This window comes from Lygodium microphyllum, chromosome 21 (assembly GCF_053477565.2).
Source record: "Lygodium microphyllum isolate KBCC chromosome 21, Lygodium_microphyllum_v1.1.10, whole genome shotgun sequence".
NCBI lineage: Eukaryota > Viridiplantae > Streptophyta > Polypodiopsida > Schizaeales > Lygodiaceae > Lygodium > Lygodium microphyllum.
This window is the reverse complement of record NC_141155.1, coordinates 78,851,943-78,873,218: the sequence shown is the minus strand read 5'-3', so window position 1 is coordinate 78,873,218 and position 21,276 is coordinate 78,851,943.

Genomic DNA, 21,276 nt, shown 5'->3' with positions numbered 1-21,276 from the left:
CCCCCCTGGAAATTCCATACGGCAGCCACGTCCTCCAGCTCCACCACCACCACCACCACGCCAGCATCGCAAGCGTCGATGGAAGCCAGGCACAGTGGCTCTTCGCGAGATCCGCCACTACCAGAAGACCACTCACCTCCTGATACCGAAGGCTCCATTCCAAAAGTTGGTGCGGGAGATCATGGAGGGCATACTGATCATGAACAACAGGAACCAGTTTCCAAACACATCACGCGCGAAACAACCGGATCGCTGGACTGCCCAGGCCCTCCTCACACTACAAGAAGCTGCTGAAGCCTACCTCGTCGACTTATTTGGAGACTCAGTCTATGCAGCGGTGCATGCAAGGAGGGTCACTGTCACCGAGAGGGATCTGCGGATAGTCAGGTTCTTTCGGCGATGGAAAGATAGTCCTCGCGGAGGTCAGCAAGGATAGAGGTGTACAAACTCAAAAGCACATGGAATGTAGCTTCTGAAGACATTTTGTAAAGCCTTGGTCGTAATGGACCCCATGTAAAATTATTATTAATACAAATACAAATTTTTTGGCGCGTCTTATTTTTGTTTAGTCACTTGATATTTATTTTATTTACGTCGTTGAGTTATCGTTACATGCGTTTGAACAAATACATGTTGCGCACGAATTCGATAAAGCACTGTGTATTAAATTTAGGGTACGAATCGTGTTACGTATAAATTCGATAAATAAATGTAACATTCAAGTAAAAAAAAACAGTAAATGACACGTATCACAAACTACATTGCACGCGAATCCAACAAACATCAGTTTTCATTACTTGAAGAGAAGATTACAAAGTGCAGTACATCAGTGATGCGATATCAGTAGGCAATAAGTACATCTATTCTCTCCTAGGCTTCTTGGAGCTAGGCTCCCCATGGTCAGAGCTATTCTTGATCATAGGCAACAATACATTTTGCCCCAACAGTTCCTGTCTAATGACAGTGGGGTCTTCAACACCGGCAACCATGCCACGGGCCACCATGGAGAAAAGTGGGCCAGACCTAGTACTCGTGAATAAGTAGAGAAGCTTCGAACGTCGAAGCAACACTACTTTCTCCAGGCTGGAGTTGGTCGGGATGGTCTTGAAGGGCCCAGCCTTTGTTAGTGCCCTCAACTTCAAGAAGTTCTCTGCAAAAGCAGGGGAGCATGTCTTATGAAATACAATAATGTCGTTGACAAGCTGCCCAACATACTCCTTCAATGCCGAGTCTTGCACCCTTCCTTGGCTACCAGATCGGCCACCCTGCCTAGATGAAAACTCATCTATATAGACAATCTCCTGCAACACACAAGTTCAGTATCAGACTCACTATGCATGGAGTGTGCTGAAGATATATAAATCATATTCATATGAAACTTAACCAGTAGGGCCTCTAGGGCATCGGGAGCACACACATGTGTTTTTGTCGGGATCGGGCCCCCAGAAGTGCCCTGGCCGGAGGCTCGCGTCTGGGGGATTCAGTCCCCCAGACGCGAGCCTCCGGCCAGGGCACTTCTGGGGGCCCGATCCCGACAAAAACACATGTGTGTGCTCCCGATGCCCTAGAGGCCCTACTGGTTAAGTTTCATATGAAACCGAGAACATTACCTTCTCTGCATCATCTATCTGCCGCTGTAATGGAGCATCCAGGTCTGCTCCTGCCACTGGGCTGCCCTCGTCTCTCTCCTGGGTAGGCACTGCATAGTCGGGTCGAGGACCAAAAAGGCTTTCCTGCAACCGCTCGAACTCCTCATCAGAGATCTGATACTGTGGCGCCGCATCCTCAATCTGCTCCTGGATGCTCACAATGGCAGAGATGTCATCGATGCTCGTGCCATCATAACGAGCCACCTCATCAACATGTGGTGGGGCATCCTGTAAATCAAAATCTATGAAATCACTAGGTGCATCACGCACCATGATACAGTATAGTTCTTCTTCCCTAAGCTCCAACAACTCTAGCACATCCTGCATGAGTAGATATTCCACCCCCTCGATGGTGATAGCATGGAGAGAAGAGAGGGGTGGCTCTTCGCTCGTGGGCATCTCATCAGGGCAGGGAGGTGGGTGCACAATGGCCAAGCTCTGTGCTGCCTCAACACTCAGATCGAGAGTGATCTCCTCAGGCTCCCTCTCAAAGTACTCTAATAGTGGCCGAGAGGGTGCGTCGATGTCCTCGTCACTGTCCTCTTGCACCTCAGTGCACATAACATATATGGCAAAGGCGGCATCCCTCTCAATGAGATCCATCGTGACGTGGTCCTGTGACGAGGTGGGCACTGCTCTAGCACGGAGATGTTGCCCCACATGCACCAGGGCTCGACTTATCACCTTTGCATGGCTGGATCCGGCACACAAACTATACAAAAAATCCATGGGAACCCACCTGAGAGTGGAGTCGGGAATAGAGCAAGTGAGAGGGTTCACTGCATCACAAAACGATGCTAGTATACTAGAGTCAGGGTCTACAGCGGAAAGCGAGCTCTCTAGACTCAAGGTCACGCAAAACATAGGGTATATCTGGTCCCCTATGTGCGCGTAGCATGTGGAACTGATCCATGCGGCGAAGGCGGGAGTGGTAGCCATGGCACACAAAGAGAGAAGGAATGAGAGCACAAGTGTAGGGAAGTGGAGAATGAAAGCGAAAATGAGTTTGGAGTTATAGCTTTTATGTGTCTAGGGTTTTAAATAAAGGTTCTTTATAAAGTTATTAATTCTAAAGTTTCAAATTAAAACTCTTACCTTAGTTTCTTTATTTCAGTACTTTAAAGTCACTGTTAAAATTACTCATACAGACAAACGCTTCGTTCTACATTATTATATCCTCGAATATGTTTGGGTCGCTGAGTATATTCAAGTCTAACGAGAGAAAATATATAATTTTTTAAAGAAAATAAATCTAAAAGGCCTTGAAATTCCCTTTGGATCCAATTTAATATTAAAATGTAATAAACGAGCAGCAGAGATGCGCTACAATATATCATTGTGCAAAGACAATATTCTCTAGATTATAGACCTCTAACCTGCAATTTAATTATGATTTTTAACTGCACGATTGAGTAATTACAGTATGTATTATCGCACGCTTGGATCACAGTAAACTAAAATTTAAAGTACAATGACTCTCTGCACTGACTACGAAAGGATTATGACCACTCCACAAGATTACCACATCTACGAGCGCTGTATGTGTGTCATCTCGGATATCTTGATCCAAGCTGATCCACTCCCCTCGCAAAAGTCGCCATCTTCTATATCGAAAGCGAACGCACAGAGTTTGTCTAGCAATGAAATACCTGTAATAAAAACAAAAATAATGGTAAGTGATCAATGCGACTAACATAACAATTCATCTAAGCGAGACCTATGTCAATTAAATCAAGGTATGCAAAGTAGTAAAAAAGTTTTACCTGAATGTAATATCAGATTGGTTGACCCTGCACTCAATCGTCTCATCAAAATGTGTTCTTTTGACTTCCCAAGACTCACCCAATAGCTGACTCATCCATTCCTCGGATGGACACTTGCATTGATAAGTAATCTTTGTTTTCTTCAAAACATCACATGAACCAAACAAATGTGCAAACAATGAGAATGGAATAAACCAATTAAGATGCACATCTTTGGAGCCTGTGGTGGGTTTCATAGCACTATTGATGTCAGATTTTATCTTCGACTTGCAAGCTCCTGACAACTCCAAGCTACCAATGAACCATTCACCACTAGACGATGGCGGCAATGGGACATGCTGCAATCTCTGGCTTTCTACCACATATAATGAATTATAAAAAAAGATATTTTGAGTGGCAAGTTGACTTGTAGAGGTATTATCATAGATCAAAGAACCTATCTCTTCATGCCAAACATGTATCTTGCCGCTTAAACATTCCACATTCTGCCATTCATGCAAAGTCGATGGATATAGAGCTGTCAATCAAACAAGACTGAATTAGAATACTGCAAAGACTTTTAAAAACAACTCTGATACAAAAGAATAATCAATGATAAAATTTAACAACTTACTGTTTTGTTTATAATTTGCAATGTTGTTCTCGTCGTGTACAGAGATTTGTTTATGCGTATAAACATGTTGAATCAACACTTCTGTTACTGCACTTGTGCCATTAAACACTTTTCTGAACTCTAGAATTCTACCTTTCCAATGTTTGCTAGGGTTTGCAACATCCTTGCGCTTGACCTTGAAACTCCCTCGAGTACTTGGGTGCATCAAAATCCAATCCAACTTATAATACTTATCACAAATCCAATTACCGCCATTATCTTTCCTATTGAAGACCTCCACTGCAAGTATGCTACTGATATTTTTCCTCCGTGAAGACATCTGTAACAACCAAATACAAAAGTTACCTATTAACATGTGTATAATTTGCAAATGTTATCTCCAAATGAAATTAAATTTAAATGGATCAATTTAAAAAAGAAACATTGTACCTGTAATTTCTTTCACAAAGATCCCTAGATATGTTGAACAAGAAGTTGACTTATAGCAAGACCATTGTTCCTTCACTGACAGATTCCTGTAGTACAAAAACAAAAGAAATATTGGGTCAACACATACATATAACTTATATAGGCTTTGTCCAAATGCGTTGAAATTTAACCATGGAACAGTAGTAAAAAATGGCAATATACCTGTGGCTTTCTCTGCAAAAAATCCCAAAGATATTGTAGAAGTTGAGTTCTTAATAAATCATTGTTCTTCACCCTCGGAGATTCTTGGAGTAAAAAAACAAAGGAAAGCTCAGTATGCATGTAACTTGTATACATTTTGTCTAAACGAGATAAAATTTAACAGTGGAGCAACAAAAAAACAAGACAATATACCTGTAACTTTGTTTACAGAGAAACCCTAAGATGTTGAAGAAGAAGTTGAGTGTTCAAAATCCCAAAGATGTTGTAGAAGTTGAGTTCTTAATAAATCATTGTTCTTCACCCTCGGAGATTCTTGGAGTAAAAAAACAAAGGAAAGCTCAGTATGCATGTAACTTGTATACATTTTGTCTAAACGAGATAAAATTTAACAGTGGAGCAACAAAAAAACAAGACAATATACCTGTAACTTTGTTTACAGAGAAACCCTAAGATGTTGAAGAAGAAGTTGAGTGTTCAAAATCCCAAAGATGTTGTAGAAGTTGAGTTCTTAATAAATCATTGTTCTTCACCCTCGGAGATTCTTGGAGTAAAAAAACAAAGGAAATCTCAGTATGCATGTAACTTGTATACATTTTGTCTAAACGAGATAAAATTTAACAGTGGAGCAACAAAAAAACAAGACAATATACCTGTAACTTTGTTTACAGAGAAACCCTAAGATGTTGAAGAAGAAGTTGAGTATTCAAAATGTCACTATTATTGACTGTAAGAGACTCCTAGAGCATCAAAACAAAAGAAATTACATGTCAGAGAATGCACATAACTTGCACAGGTTTTCTCCAAACGAGATAAAACTTTACCATAGAACATCTATGGAAGAGAAAAATATACCTGTAGAGTTTTGTGAAGAGAATCTTAGGGCTTTGGTAAAACAAGCTCTGCTCTCATGAAACACATGAATCTCTCTCTGTGCTTGTGCAAAGCAAATGAAATTTTACAGGGTTACAGACATGGCAAGAAACAGTGAGGCTGTAAAATTTCGTCAGGAAAGAAGAAGCGGGGAAAGAGATATGACAAATTTGAGTTCCGCCTAAAAAAGAGGGGGAAACTGAAAAGGGGAGAAAAGAAAAGTCAAACATAAAAAATAAGAAAATGAAAATTCGAGGCACAAACTTCCAAGAAGTGACAGCTTTGTACTCCCCTTTTCCCTTATTTTATTGCTGAGGGAAGATTTGGTCCAAGATATGGCTAGAAGATTCATGTTACATGAATCTGGAATCCCAGCTCTCTCATTGGTTAGGCCTATATTTGTTTATTCACTCCTTAAGGGGCAAAAAAGAGAGTCCATATTTCTCCTAATGTGAGTGAGAGGGAGAGAAACAAGGGGGGAGAGAGAGAGAGAGAGGGATAGGGGTAGAGAAACAAAAGAGTAGAGAGAAAATTAGAGAGATGGAGGGAGGGAGAGAAAAAAATAGAAATATAGAGGGAACGAAGAAAAAAGAAATAGAGGGAAGGAGGAAAAGAAACAAAAACAAAGAAGAAAAGAAAGGGAGACAGAGAAAAATATAGATAGAGGGAGGGAAAGAAAGAGAAGAGATGGAGGGAGAGGAGGGAGGAGGGAGAGAATGAGAGAAAGTGTAAGAGAAGCAAAGAGGAAGAGGGGGGAGAGAGAGAGAGAGAGAGAGGTAGAGAGAGGGGGAAGACAGAAAAATAGAGAGGGAGGGAGGGAGAGGGAGAGAAACAAGGCAGAGAGAGAGAGAGAGACGAGGAGGAGAGAGAGAGAGAATAAGAGAAGCCAAGAGAAAGGGATGGGGGGATAGAGAAACAGAGGTAGAGGGGGGAAGAGAAAAATAGAGAGATACAAGAAGGGGAAAAAGAAAAGAAACAAAGAGACAGGGGGAGACAATTAGAAATATAGAGGGGAGAGAGAAAAAATAGAGGGAGGGAGAAAAACAAAGACAAATTAAAATTAAAAAATAAAGAGGAGGGGAAGAGAGAAACAAAGAGAGAGGGGTGGGAGAGAGAAACAAAGAGAGAGGGGAAGAGAGAAAAATAGAGAGGGGGAGAAATAAATATGTGAAGGGAGGGAGAGAGAAAAATAGAGAGAGTCTAGAAACAAAGAGATAGGGGAGAAAAATAAAGATGCAAAGGGGGAGAGAGGAGGGGAGAGAATAATAAATACAAAGGGAAGAGAGAAAAACTTGAGTGAGGTTCAATTGCTTCTTTGCCTGGGGGGTCCATGAGGGTTTATCGTATGGTATCACGTGAGTGTAAGCGAGGGGGTTATATAAGGGAAGAAATGTACAATTTTATAAAACACCATATTGGAGAATATGGGAATTTTCCATAAGTTTGAGACACATGGTCAAATCTTTGGATTTGTCATAACTTGAACACTATAACTCCAAATCAAGCGCTCTATAGCTCAATAGATTCCATTTTTCAAGCGCTTTCCCATGATAGGTCACATCATATGGTTTTGAGAAACTTATAGGCATGTTATCCGAGTGCCGCCTTTTTAGTATTCAAAAAATGGGAATTGGAAGATTCCCAAACTCACTAATATTGTATTATAAGGTAAGCTCCCTTAAATAGGAAGCAGATAAGGGATATTTTCATATATTTCTTGCACGTAGGTGATGTCTCCTTATTACTACTAGTGAATCCCCTGTGTTTCATTGACTAAAACTTACAAAGTGGTTTTCCTTTTGGCACGAGTACTTGACCTTGAGAGGGCATCTTGATTAGAAAGCCAATTTTTTTTCCACAAGGATTCTATGTAGCCACATTCAAGATGACAAGGCCAATTTGATCATAAGACAAAGGATCCACAAGTATTGTAAGCAAGGTCCAAAGAAGATTAAGTGTCCCAAAATATTGGTATATCATGAAAAGGCCAAGAACACTTGCACTTACCACAATATCACAAAGGAAGCTTGACCAAAGAGAGACAAATTTGAAGGATAGAGGCACTCCAAGAAACAAATTATAGAGATATAGGAAGAATTAACAAGCCTTAAGATTCAAAAACTAGAGGCATGCACAAAGATGATACATGAACTGGTCATAGTAAGAAGACTCATGAGTTTCATTTGGTTATTGAGAACTTGATATTTAGTTGATGTGCTTAATAGTGGACTATATTGAGAAGTCTAGAAGTCCCAAAACCTAACAAGTCAATAAAGAGCATATGTTCCTATCGAAGTATCTTATCACAAAATGACAAAGCTACTGACACAGTCTAGAGCCACAACTACTAGACCAGATGGAGATAGATACATCCATAAAGGTTGACCTAAGATACATCAAGTGTAATGTTACTCACATGTATCATGATTTTCCAACACTCAAGGTTTCTGGTGGCACCCTAATCAGATCTATGTAGCCTAACATCCAAAAGGTCAAAGCCACAAACACTGACTTGAATGGTGAAGAGATAATACCTCCAATATATCATAGCGTCAAGTTAACTGTCAAGTGAGAGCTCATCATTGATACTCTCATAGATGAAGGTTTGGATTACAACATCTTGACTTATGATATATTTACCAAGACCAATCAATCCAACCCCATTCCAATAGATGCAACCATTAGATCATATAGAGGATCACGACATTCTCTCCTCAGAAGATGCAAAATTCTCTTGGCTATTGTAGAGATTGAGAGCATACCCATCATGGTCTTTCAAATCACGAGGACATGGGCAAGGAGGTCATATTTGGAAGACCTTTCAAGCATGCAATGCAATGCAAAGGGGACAATGGCATGTTAGATACACTTGAGCTTACCAAGAGTCAATATATTCATTGTTTTTGGTAAAGACAACCTTGTTGTTTCTCTAAGATAAGAAGCCTGGTGTAGAGTCTCTTAACTACAAGAAGGAGAGAAAGAAAAGAATCCCACAATTTTTTGAAAAAAAGAAAAGAATATTATAGCATTTTATGCTATGAGAGCTATAACGTTACCCATGAAGTCATAGTAACCCGCTAATACTTCATATTTGTCAAGTATATTAATCAATTTTTGAGGTCTATAAGCATGTAAAAGGATCCATGATCAATTGGAAGGACCACAAAAGGGGAAAAATACCCAAGGGGATAGGGAAACCTTAACCCAAATTTTATGCATTTAAAGTATGAGAAAGAATAGAACAAGCTATTCATGTCTATGCAAATATTGTGTTCTTGCTTACTTGCTCTTGCTTTTGCATCTTGAGAGAGTGTGAATCTGTGAATGAGTGAGTGAGATGGAGGAAGCAAGGGACCATGAAAAGTGAAGCTTCTTCCATTTCTCTTAGGGATCTCTAATCCTCTCCTATGCTTTCTCTTATGCATTTGGAGCAAGAAGAGATGACCTGGGGGGTCACTTATGAATATAAGCATGTATCACATGAGTTTAAAATAAGGGAATTTAAAAATACTATTTTTATACATTGTTAACATAAGAAGGGGTATCATATAAAGGGGTTACTTATACATTGAATAAAAAAGAGTTCTATTTTATTCAAGAAAAGTTCACATATAAGGATTTTATAAATATGCCTTGAATGCACATTATATATATATATATATATATATATATATATATATATATATATATATATATATATATCACCCCTGAGCAGGGAATAGAGAGAAGTTTCAAGGTGAAGGGTGACCTTCATTACTTGCATGTGTTGCATTTAATAAAGTCCAAATATTGGTGGTTTTCATCCTTTAAATACATGTGAGTTTTGATTCCCCCCCCCCCTATGTATGCACTACATAGTGCACTCCACTACACACCACCTCAACCTTGTGCATGGACTTGTGCATTGTCACATGCACAAACACTCACATTGATATATGCATCGAGTAAAGTTGTGTGCATATGAACTTGTAGTGTACTTGATGTTCACACACCTTCCAGTGTACACCATTGGCATGGATACAATTGTAGATGGTCATGACCAACTTGGGCTCTTGATTGTTCCCTCTTTCCTTTTCTCTCTCTTTGGTCAAGTACCCACCATGTTTCCAAGGAAAGGTCAGTGGGCAGAGAAGAGGGATGAAACGAGGCACCTCACAATATGTGTATTCCACATTGGCATTCACCAAAGACTCTACACGTAGATCTTTACCCATATGTGTAGTCTTGTGTGCTTATGTGCACTTGTGTGTACTCATCTGTGCTCTAGTGTCGATGCACTAACATATGTATGTATGCTCATGTGCACTCCTCTACACTTACACTTGTACCTTTCACTAGGCACACACCCCACCTTTGTGCACATGCATCTTGTACCCATGGTGCACACCAAAAGCACCTCTTGCACTTACACAATAACCATTACATACCCTTGCATTCATCTTACACCTTAGGGCACACCATAGTGCACTACACACTACTCTAGTGTACTATACTTAGGCAGATGCACTATAGTGCACTTACCCTAGGTCACTACACACTAGCTTCACTTAGTGCACATACAAGGTTCCCTCCTTTCTTCATAACCCCAATGCCCATCCTCTTTGCAAGAGAGGGATGTGGAGACGTAAGGAAGGATGGTGAGGCCTCGCATGTGCACTTCTTGTATCCTACTACATACCCTTGTGCACTTGCATCCACTTAGTGTACATATATTTGCACATGTACATACATGTGTATTGGCACTAGCACTAGCATTGGCACTGGCACTAACACTTGCACTTCTTTGTACTTGAGTATGTTAGCACTTTCACGTGCTCTTTTGTACCTGTTGAGTGCACTTGTACTCACACCATTTCCCACTTTAGATCCATTGTCCATAAACCTTTCTCCCCTATGTACACTTGAGTGCACTTAGGCATACTTGCACTGATAGTAGCATTGGCACGTGTAAATGCATGTGCATATGCACAAGCACTTGTGTGTACTTGTGCCTATATCCTTAGCCACCCTAAACCTATTACACATAAACATCCATTATGCCTATCATTGTGCAATCTTATGTATTTGTGTGTGCTTGCATGCACTTCAACACACTTGTGTGTGCTTGTGTGTCCTTATGAGCACTTTTGTGTGATTAAGCCTCGAGGAAGTTACTATATGTATATCCTCTACATCACATGCGTTCAAGGCCTATTTATAAATATCCTTATCTATGAATTTTTCCTAAATAAAACAACCATTTTCTATTCAATTTGTAAGTAACCCCTTTCTAGTATACCCTATTGTATGTAAAAAATATATAAAATGGTGTTTTAAAAATACCTTATTTTGAATCCACATGATGCACACATATATTCATGAGTAACTTACTCGAGGGTAGCACACTAGCACTTTTGTGTGCTTGTGAGCACTTTGGTGTGCCTAAGCACATTAGCACTTATACTCACACTTTCATGTGCATTTGTTGCTCCATCGTAGTGCATTATGCCTAGAGCTTCACATCACATCAAACATAAACTATACTACACTTGCACATAGTCATAGTTGTGCACAGTGCATGTGCACCATCTATGAGCCCCAGCACACTAGCCCCCATCCCTAAGCATATCTTTGTAAACCCTCACTCTCTTAACATATATCCACATGCCTTAGTGCACAATAGGAAACCCATAGCCAACCCTAGTGCACTACCCTAGCACGCACACATAAATATACATTGGCACCAATGCACCCACAATCAACTTAGCGCACACATGCACCAAAACCAACCTTGCTCCTTATACTCTACTTAGTTCACACATCCCATAGGACACACCATACAATCACACACCTAGTGCACATCACCACATATTAGCACACATAATTCCATTCACATGCACTAGTGCGTGTCACACTTGTACCATATATCATATCTCTTAGTGCACAAAGCCTAGTGCACTACTTTAGTGTACTATAGTGCCAAAACCGAGTGTACTTGTCTCACCTTTGCACATCAACCCTAATGCATGACACTATGCCTCTTGAAAAAGAACACTCCACCCTTGTAAATTCCACATGTATTGTCTCACACTATACTTTAGTGAACATAGTATACCTTGCATAGTAGGGTAGATATCTAAACTTTCATAACTAACCCATTATTGCATTTTGTCTTTGACACACTTACATTATTCACATCTTTGCACAATAGCCTTAACCACTAGTGTCCCGATGTAGGATCTAGGGCACCTCATTGCATCCTAGAACATAGCAACTCAACATACACACTAGAGCACATGTAGTTGACCCATAGTTCACTACCACCATACCCATGCACATGAGCACATGTGTGTTAGTACACAACAACCCTTGTGTTCCCATTGTGTTGTCCACCCCTGGCACATGTACTCTTGACACATAACTTATCTCACATTAGTAGTAGCACACATGCACATTGACACACACTTCCATCCTAGGATACTCATCCTAGTGCAACCCTACACCTACACCATTGCATACCATATAAATATGGGCATCGAGCATATAGATTGACTCACGCTAGTGCAAGAGAAGCTTTGAGGAGAAAACATAAACCAAAAAGACAAAACATAATAAAGGAAACTCATTTATTAAATTTCAATGAACCCATTGAACAAATATTGTTGACTTGAGTGTACACTTTCTAACACATTGTAAGTTGATTGTTTGTGAATTCACAAGTTGTTTTGGGAAAAATAAAAGCCTATTTACACATAATGCACAAGTATAAGCCAAACTAAGATAAAGGAAACCTTGTTTGCTAAGTAACCAAACAATAGTAAGGGGTAAAATAAGGGAAATAATGACTGATAACAAAAACAACACACCTATGAACAAAAAGAAAACCTAGGAGTTAAGTCCATAATGTAGGCACATGCACTTGCAAAGTGGGCACGAGATTTTGACTCCCACTTCAAGTAGATACCACAGTCCTTATAGATCTATAGATATTGAAAACACCCCTCTTATCAACCAAGTTATTCCATCAGTCCCTAGAGGCAAGAGATACCAACACCCAATACAATGAAAAGAGTTAATGCTTTGAGAAGAGACTCGGATGGCTTCCAAGCCACAATCGATACTTTTGAATATGCCGCTAGTTTTGATGTGTCTAGTATGAACCCATAGGACATGGAATGGAAGCTCATAGAGCTACATGACCAAAGTGCTAGCACCCTAAACCACTTATTAAGCGTCAACAATGACACAATACAATAGCTTGCAACCATGGAAGTAGAAATGGATAGCATTTGAAGAATGATATTGAAGACTATAAAAAGTTATGGCATGACCACCCTCCAAGGCAATGTTTAAAGGATTTTTTCAAGACCTAGAACAAGCCCAACACTAGCTCTATGGCACTAGCCAAGCCTCACTACTCACCTAAAACCACCCCTCTCAAAGGATTCCCTAAACATGCTGGTGTTATACACCACATAGCACACACACAGGGAGCACCCTTCAGTTGATCACCATAACTCCACTATGGCTTTCAAAATAAAGCCCACTCTTTTGATAAATCAATCCAAGAGATGATATATATACCTCACCAAATAACTCCAAAGGAATCGAATATCTAGCCCTATGGTTTAGGATACCTCACACTCTTAGCGTCGGGTCATCACTCATACAAACAAGTGCTATGCATCCAGGATACAATACCATGAGGAGCATTAATGCAAAAGTGCATATGACCATCGTGCTCAAAAAACTATTCATTGAAAATCAACACGTGAAAGTGGGAATACAATTCTTTTCATGATTTCCTTTTCTACTACGTGAATGCTTCGTTGCTTATTACGGGCTAGCACCGAGTTTTCTTGTACTACTAGTCCCTTTAATTTTTAAACAACAACAAAATCTATATGAAATTCAGCATCAAATATCAAAATTTTATGTACTTTAACCTCTCAATAAACCCCTACCCCCTATACCATTTAAGATCTTGCATGCGTTGATAGGTATATGCATAGTTTTTTAATGTATTTTTCTTTATTGAAGGTGATAAAAACTCACTCTAACAAAGAAATGGGGCTGAATTGAGGCTAAACCTCATGCTTCAACTCCATTATATGATCACACACATTAATCTTATTTTTTCTTATTTTTATGATGCAAATAACCTAATTTTCTCTATTTTTCTTTAATTTTATCTATTTATTTATAGAAAATTACATATAAATACTCATTTTCATATGTAGACTAATTACTCTCCTAGGAAATGATTTTCTTAGCCTATTTCATTCCATGGGAATGGCAAATATATACAAAAGCCCAAAAACCTCATATTTATCCTAAAACCGTCTAGTCTCTAATTTTGCGTGTTTTACATACAAATATTATACGGCTAATTTTTTATGATTCTTTCAACTTGACTGATCAAACAGAGAATTGTGAATCAAATCCAAGCATTATTAAACATTTCAAACAAGAATTCATCATAAAATGGTAAAATCTATATTTTGCTCAGAAAATCACTCATTATGATACTTGTTTTTCGACATTGGAGGCCTGCTAACACTCTTCCACGGCTCTTGACAATCTGTCCAACTCCAATTCATGTGTCTCTCCACTCAGACTTCATCATTTAACAAAAAAACGTCCATCCCAGCTCCTCTTTGTTTAACATTGATCCATAAGAATAGTCCATAAGAGGAGAGAGGAGAGAGGAGAGAGAAATATTGAAATAAGATCTCTTTGTTTAATGCATCAAATTTGGTGATTGATACGAAGTGAAGAACTGATGGAGATCATAGCCATGAGCAATCCTTGATCAGTATTGCAAGCTCCAAAAATCATTTTTTAATTATGGGAGAGGAAGCTGAAAAAACAGTGCCCTACCCCCATGTTTTTTCTTCATGCCTCTTGGCATCTAAAGCTTGTTTAAGCTTTAAATCTGATGTTACAAAAAAACCAATTCACAACTTTGAGTTCACACTTCTTGGCAAGTGGATTTTTCACTTTCGAGGGGCAAACGTGCTTGGAATTGAGATATGTTTGGATGGATGGCTTCATGACATCAAAATATAGAAACTTGGCCACTGTGACACTCTTTTGGACTCTCGAATCATATAGCTCCTTCATAATGTGAAACCTTGCAGGCATTAAACAGGGGGTCAAACAAACTCTAATAGACAAATCGAGACTTGTATTGGGTTCCTAGCATCGAAATCCATCTAGAAAAACTCTAGCTCATCGATCTGCAACCGTTTCATTTTGCATAAAAGTTTGGTCTTTGACGGCCTCTCGGGCTCTTTTTTGCTTCAAAAAATGGTTTTTGAAATCTTCTCTCAAATTTAGAAAGCCACTTCATTATGCATATAACAACTACTCATATGAACAACTAAGAACATTGCTATAACGTGGTTAGACCCATTACATATCAAAGGCTATAAAAAATCATGCAGAGTCCAAGGAAGGAATGGAAGATACTGGAAACTCAAACCTAGAAAATTGTGGTAAGGTCTACCAAAATAGTGCTACCCCATTTTAGAAGGCAATAAGAGGGCTTGGGATGCCTTCATCTACTCCCAAAAATAATATCAAGTAGATCCACTCTTCTCTCCCTAAAGGAGCCATGGCCGAGACTATCAAGAAAACGAGCATGGCAAGCATAACTTTCCAAAGATCGCTAACATTAGAGCAACCCATGCTAAAAAGACCTACTTATTTCAACCCATTGACCTAGTCTCTTTCTTTCTCCATTTTGTAAGTTAACTCATTAAATCCTCTAATCCTTCCTCATCACTACATGCAACTATCTCTAACTCCTTAATCAAGCTCCTCCAACAACCACTAATACCTTATAAAGATGAATTTCCCCCACTCTTTTTCTATGTCAATGCTAAGATCAATCAAGTGCCAATGGTTTGCCTTCATCTCTGAGCCCTACTACCACTAACCTTTTATACCTGGTTACTAGAGGACATGGTGGTGGGACAACATGTTTACTATGTGCATGCATCTTTTTATCCAAAGGCATAATTGGAGCTACATGAGCACATCAAATAATATATTCTTAACAAAGGTTTTCTTTAGCACATGCTTAGCCCACTCCTTAATGAATTGTTTCCTGACTTGCATCACCTATACCTTATCATCTATTATATATTTTTAGTAAATAAAGGAAGAAAAGAAAAGAAAAAGGAGAAAATATAATGTAAACACTATATTAGGGAATTTGGGAGTTTCCATACACTTTGGGGATCCCCAATACTTTTATTATTTAACCACATGGTCAAATCTTGTTGTCTTACTTAAAGGTCGAGTCTACCCTAAATGCTATATAAGCTACCTTCCCAAATCCCACTTTCAAATATGGATCAAGATTTAGCCATATGGTCAAATATTTATCACTTATTTGAAATTGGAACTTCAAAAATTTCCAAATTCTCTAATATAGTGTTTGTAGGAAATTAATCCACAAATCTTTGTATTAAAGTTGGAAGAAAACCCTTAATTTGGGGATGTTACAAGTTAGTATAAAAGAGGCACAATGTGCCATTGTAAATATCTTTTTGACACATTCTTCAAGAACCCAAGAAGGGAATTCTTAGTTTAGCATTAGCATTAGTTATTGCATTCTTGTCTTTTTCCTTGTATTTGCAGCAGCCATAGATTCCATGGTGTTGAGATTAATGGCAATTTAGCTTTTCATGTTACATTTCTTGTTTAAGTGTAGGCATTAAGTGCTAATTTAATTCAACTAGAGCTGGACTTCCTTTCATTGGTATCAGAGCTGTAGTTTAGATCCAACTAGTAGATCGTTTTCATGCTTCACATATGGCGTCAATGGTTAGGACAAGTAATTGTGGTTACAATCTTGGTTGTTGTGTCTAGTCTAGGCCATTGAAAGCATTTCTTGGCAAGAATGGCAATGGCTTCATCAATTTGACATGTCGTCATCAAAATTGGAGTCATTTTGAAGTCCTTTTAGACAAAAGAAGGGCTACAGGAGGATAGAGACAACTAGAGGCACTTGTACTTTTTGAAATAGGGTTTTCCTTCCTCTTTTCAAGCTCTCTTTCAAGGCTTTCATGGATTTTTGTCAAGAAATATCTTACTCTCTCTTGAATCTTCATGTATTGGCAACAAATGATTGAAGAAGGCAACTTCTAGCCTCTTAAGTTTGAGATAGAGCACTACATTTTGGAGCATTTTGCATCTAGTGGCCATATCTATCAATAAAATTTGAGCTATCTATAGGTCTTCTTTCAATTTGATTCAACCATGATATGATTAAGTGAGGATATGGCCATATTACTTTCTTTTTTATAGAAGCATTGCTTAGTAAAAGCAAGGTTATGCCCTGCTTAATAATACTGCCGAAATCTTAAAGATGTTGTTATGTAATCCTCAAGACTCAAGGATCTAAGCTCATATCCTCCTCTTAGCTTCTACTTGCATTCAACATATTTTCAAGAACATCTTTATCTCCATCTTCTAATGGTATTGTGGGTTTTCAAGTAAGTATTTAGCACTAAGGTGCAACTTCCTAGCATATACTACTACATGAGTGTCTTGAAACCTTCTTTACATGGGACTATTGAGTAGTCCAATGAATGATGATGATTCCTTCTTTATCTTCTTCTACATCCTGTTCATCTTTTCTATTGCTCTAGTATTATCATCATTAGAAGCATAACCTCCAAGCCCCAGAACATTGTCTACACCACCACTAGAATCTTCACTATCTTTATCATCCTTAGTTACTCTAAGGATCTTTTATGATGAAATAAGTATTCTCCCAAACGCATGAGTGGGAATTGGAGAAGTGGTGACTCAATTTGTTTTTTCTTGGCTATTCATCTATATTGTTGGTGGTTCGTGCATTGTTAATCATATTCTATCATCAAAAGCTTTGCTTTGCCTCAGTAGGATTCTCAAGACACTTGACACATAGTTATTGTAGCAAAAGGAGATAGTGGTCAAAAATCCATAACCAATTTTGGAAGAGTTGAAGAAGCTAACCTCTTGTCATTAGGACCTAAAAAGGGCCCCATACTAGATCTATGATGGCACTAGTCGGGCCTCTACTATGCACCCACACCACCCCTCATCCTCACAGCCAGGAGCGTCTAAGGGGTATACTACCCTAACCTCTAATGTAGAACTTCGCATTTGTATGGATTGTAATCCAATAGATAACCCTTCCCACAACCCTGAGAGGGAGTCCCTTCAAATATTGGTGTAATACGCCATGTAAGCATAGACAAAGGGAGTGCCCCTCGACTGATTGCTATGGCCCCACTATGGCTCTCCTACACCTTGGGGATTGTCCCCAATTGCACTGCATATACATAGAACATATATGATACATGCTCCACTCTTTTAATGAATCGTTCTAGGAGATGCAATATATTCCTCATTGAATACTCCCCAAAGGAAATGAATCACTAACCCTACAGCTTAGGGTACCTCACCTCCTCAACGTAGGTCATTGTTCATGAAAAAAATTGATGTGCATTCACGATGATACCATGTGTTGCATGCAATGTAATTGTGTATGACTTATAGTGCTTAGGCATTTTTTCCATCAACAACTAGCATTGTGAAGGTGCAAAAACATTTCTTTTTATGCCTTTTCTCTAAACGTTATGGCTATATTGTGTAAGGCTAGCATCGAGCATGGTCGTACTATTGGATCCTCTTAATTTTCAAAACCATGTGTCATATATGCCATGCATCATTAAAAAAATTAGAATTCAACGTATTATCATCCCCTCTCTTATAGAATATGCATAGAAATGAGGGCTATAGAGAGGAGAGAGAAACAAGAGAGAGAAAGACTAGAAACCAATAATTTCATTTGCTACATCATATCTCACGGGAATATAGTCAAAACGAAGGTCTCTTTGCCTAGATCACAACCATGACATCAATCCTCTCTCATCTCGGTTCAAGAAGATGCATAAATTCAAGGCATGAGAAGGCGCAAAAAAATTTGTGCCCCTCTCTCCTATTGACTGAAATTTTTATTTTTTTATTCATTTCATGTCATTTATTAAATAGCTGGTTCATAAACTAAGTGTTCACACTGCCCAACAAGTGCTTCGACCTCTGTTGAGGGTGCAAACGGCCTTGGAATCATGATTCAATTGAACAATTTCTCTTAAATTTTTTCTTCGTTTTGTTTTTTCTATTTTAGGGGCTAGTATCCCTTTTTACACCCCTTTTTATTTTTATATTTCAAGTATATTCAAAAATTTCTCTTCTTTTTATTTTAGTCGGCTTCTCTAACTGCCTCACACTAGCAGAGACTCCTAGAATAGTTGCCTAACAGGCTAGCAGAAAAGGGTCACTAGGACTACCTTCTAAAAACATAGATTTCAATGCATGACAATGCCTTTACATGAGGTAGACAACTACTTGAACCTCCCTCGAATACACCTAACCTGACCCTAAGACGTTATGCCTTGATTTCCAGTCCCCAACAAAAGAACAATTCTCCCCAAGTACTTAAACACATATAGCATAAAAGGAAAGTACTCATAAACGAAGAACATCACCTAGACTTGGCCATAAGAAGCTTCTCCACAACACTAAAACAAAACCATTAATCGGCACCCACACTAAACAAACACATGGCCCTCTTGGCCTAATGAAATAATTATTGAAACAACCATTCAACAGCTTATTGCTGAAACAAACCCTTGGTCTCGACATAACTCCACTAAAGCATAAGACTATAAGGGCTCCTTTGGCCCTACCCTAAGTGCATCAAATTATTGGCTAACCCCCCTATATAAATAGCAAGGGGTGTCTGATGAATATGACAATAAATGATCCTATGTGTCCATGAAAGAATAGGCAAGTGCTCAATTCTTGCTACTTGACTTATAACCCAAACTAGCCATCAATAGGCAAAATAGGACATGCCAGCAAGAAGGCCCCAAAGTAGTCTTGGGCTAATGTTAGAAGGTAATTGTAAGAGCTCCCCCAGAAATACCATATTGGGGAATATGGGAAATTCCTACTAGTTTGGGACACATGGTCAAATCTTCGAATTTGTTATAACTTGAACACTATAACTCCAAATCGAGTGCTCTATAGCTCAATAGATTCCATCTTTCAAGTGTTTTCCAATGATAGGTTAGATCATATGGTTTTGAGAAACTTATGGGCATGTTATCCAGGTGCCACCTTTTTAGTTGTGGGAGCTTTCGCTCAACCGCCAAGACCCACGGACCGCTTATTGTTTCAAGCATTTCAAGCGAGCTCCAATGGCTATCTCTCACCTAGCCGACGCGCCGTCAATCCTACGAGTGTAGTGAGCTTACCTTGATGCTCGATCGAGTACCCTCCTCCCTTTTGCACTCCTGTAGCTCCACGATCCTAGATGCTAGCTCAAGCATCCTCAAGCCTCCTCCATCTCCAAGCTCCATCCTCCATAGCCGCGCGCGCAAGAGAAGAGAAGAGAAGAGAAGAGAAGAAGAGGAGAGGAGATGGTGAAGAACTTCACCCTCTTGATCTCTCACTCTCTTACACACACTCACTCCCTCACTCTCACACTCCCTCTCTCAAGAGCACACACAAGCAAGAAGGAGAGAAGAAGAGAGGAAGAAGAAGACTTCTTTTGCCACACACCAAAGAATGAGCTTCTCATTCACTTTTCAACTTTATATACAAAACCCTAAATCCCTTTTGGGCGGTCATCCCCTTTTCCTCTTTTTTACATGGCCGGCCATAGCCTAGGCCCTTTTCCCCATTGTCCTTCTATCTTCCTAGCTTCCTTTCCACCGTCCATCTACATTTACAATTTGCACGGGTGAGAGCCCGGCGCTCTTTTACAAGATTTCAGGGTGCGCCTTTTTATTTAAAAATGCGCCTTTCCCCTTTTGTATTTGCCTTGGACTTTTAAGGTTGCCCTTGCGCCTTTGGCCTTTTCTCCTATTCTTTCTTCAGTCGGGCTACCTTTTTTCCGCCTTTGCCCTGCGTCTTTTTTATTTCCAAAAGCTTTCTTCGTGTTGGGGTTAACATTACCCCCCTCCTAGACAAGTGCCAATCCCATGGCACTCCTTGTCGTAGGTAGTAGGCGGTAGCATGCACCGAAGACGTGGGTGACAAGAACGCCTGTGGTTTTCGTGAATGAGTGTTGGTGGTAGGGCTATTCTGTGTGGGGTTTGCATTGGTGGCCGGCACACGTGTTGGTTCGTTGGGGATTCTGCACAGGACTATTCTTTCCAGGCTTGTCGGATGGTGAGGGGTAAGCAGTCAGAGTTGGCTGTTGATGAAGAGCGAATGACACTTCCGTTGTGGTCTTCAACACTTGCAATTGAAAACCTCTCAGGTGGTCTCTCCCTAAGGGTAGTGCTAGTCTTTGCTATTGTGCACAAGACATATTTGATTAGTTTGGGAGATAGATCGAACTCTAAGCAAGCTGAGAGTATTGTCCTGCACTTGAGGACCCAAACTGTGTATATACTTCATTGTAGGCATTATGTGAGTGCTTGTGCATACTTAGATATTACGTAGTTAGAAGACTGTCGGCCTGGTTCCTTGTATAGCAAGGGGTCGGTGAAGCAAGGGGCTAAGTTGATGGAAAATTTTGTCAATGAAGATGGGGAGTACACTTGAAGATTGCTTGAGACGTCAGTATGGTCTTTCCATTATCTTTCAAGCCTTGCTTACCACTGTGGGTTGTAAAGGCATTGAGATGAGTGCAAAAGAATTGTGCAAGTGGTTCAGGGTGACAGGTTTAATCATAGGCGAGGCGAGCTCCCTAGGTATGTCC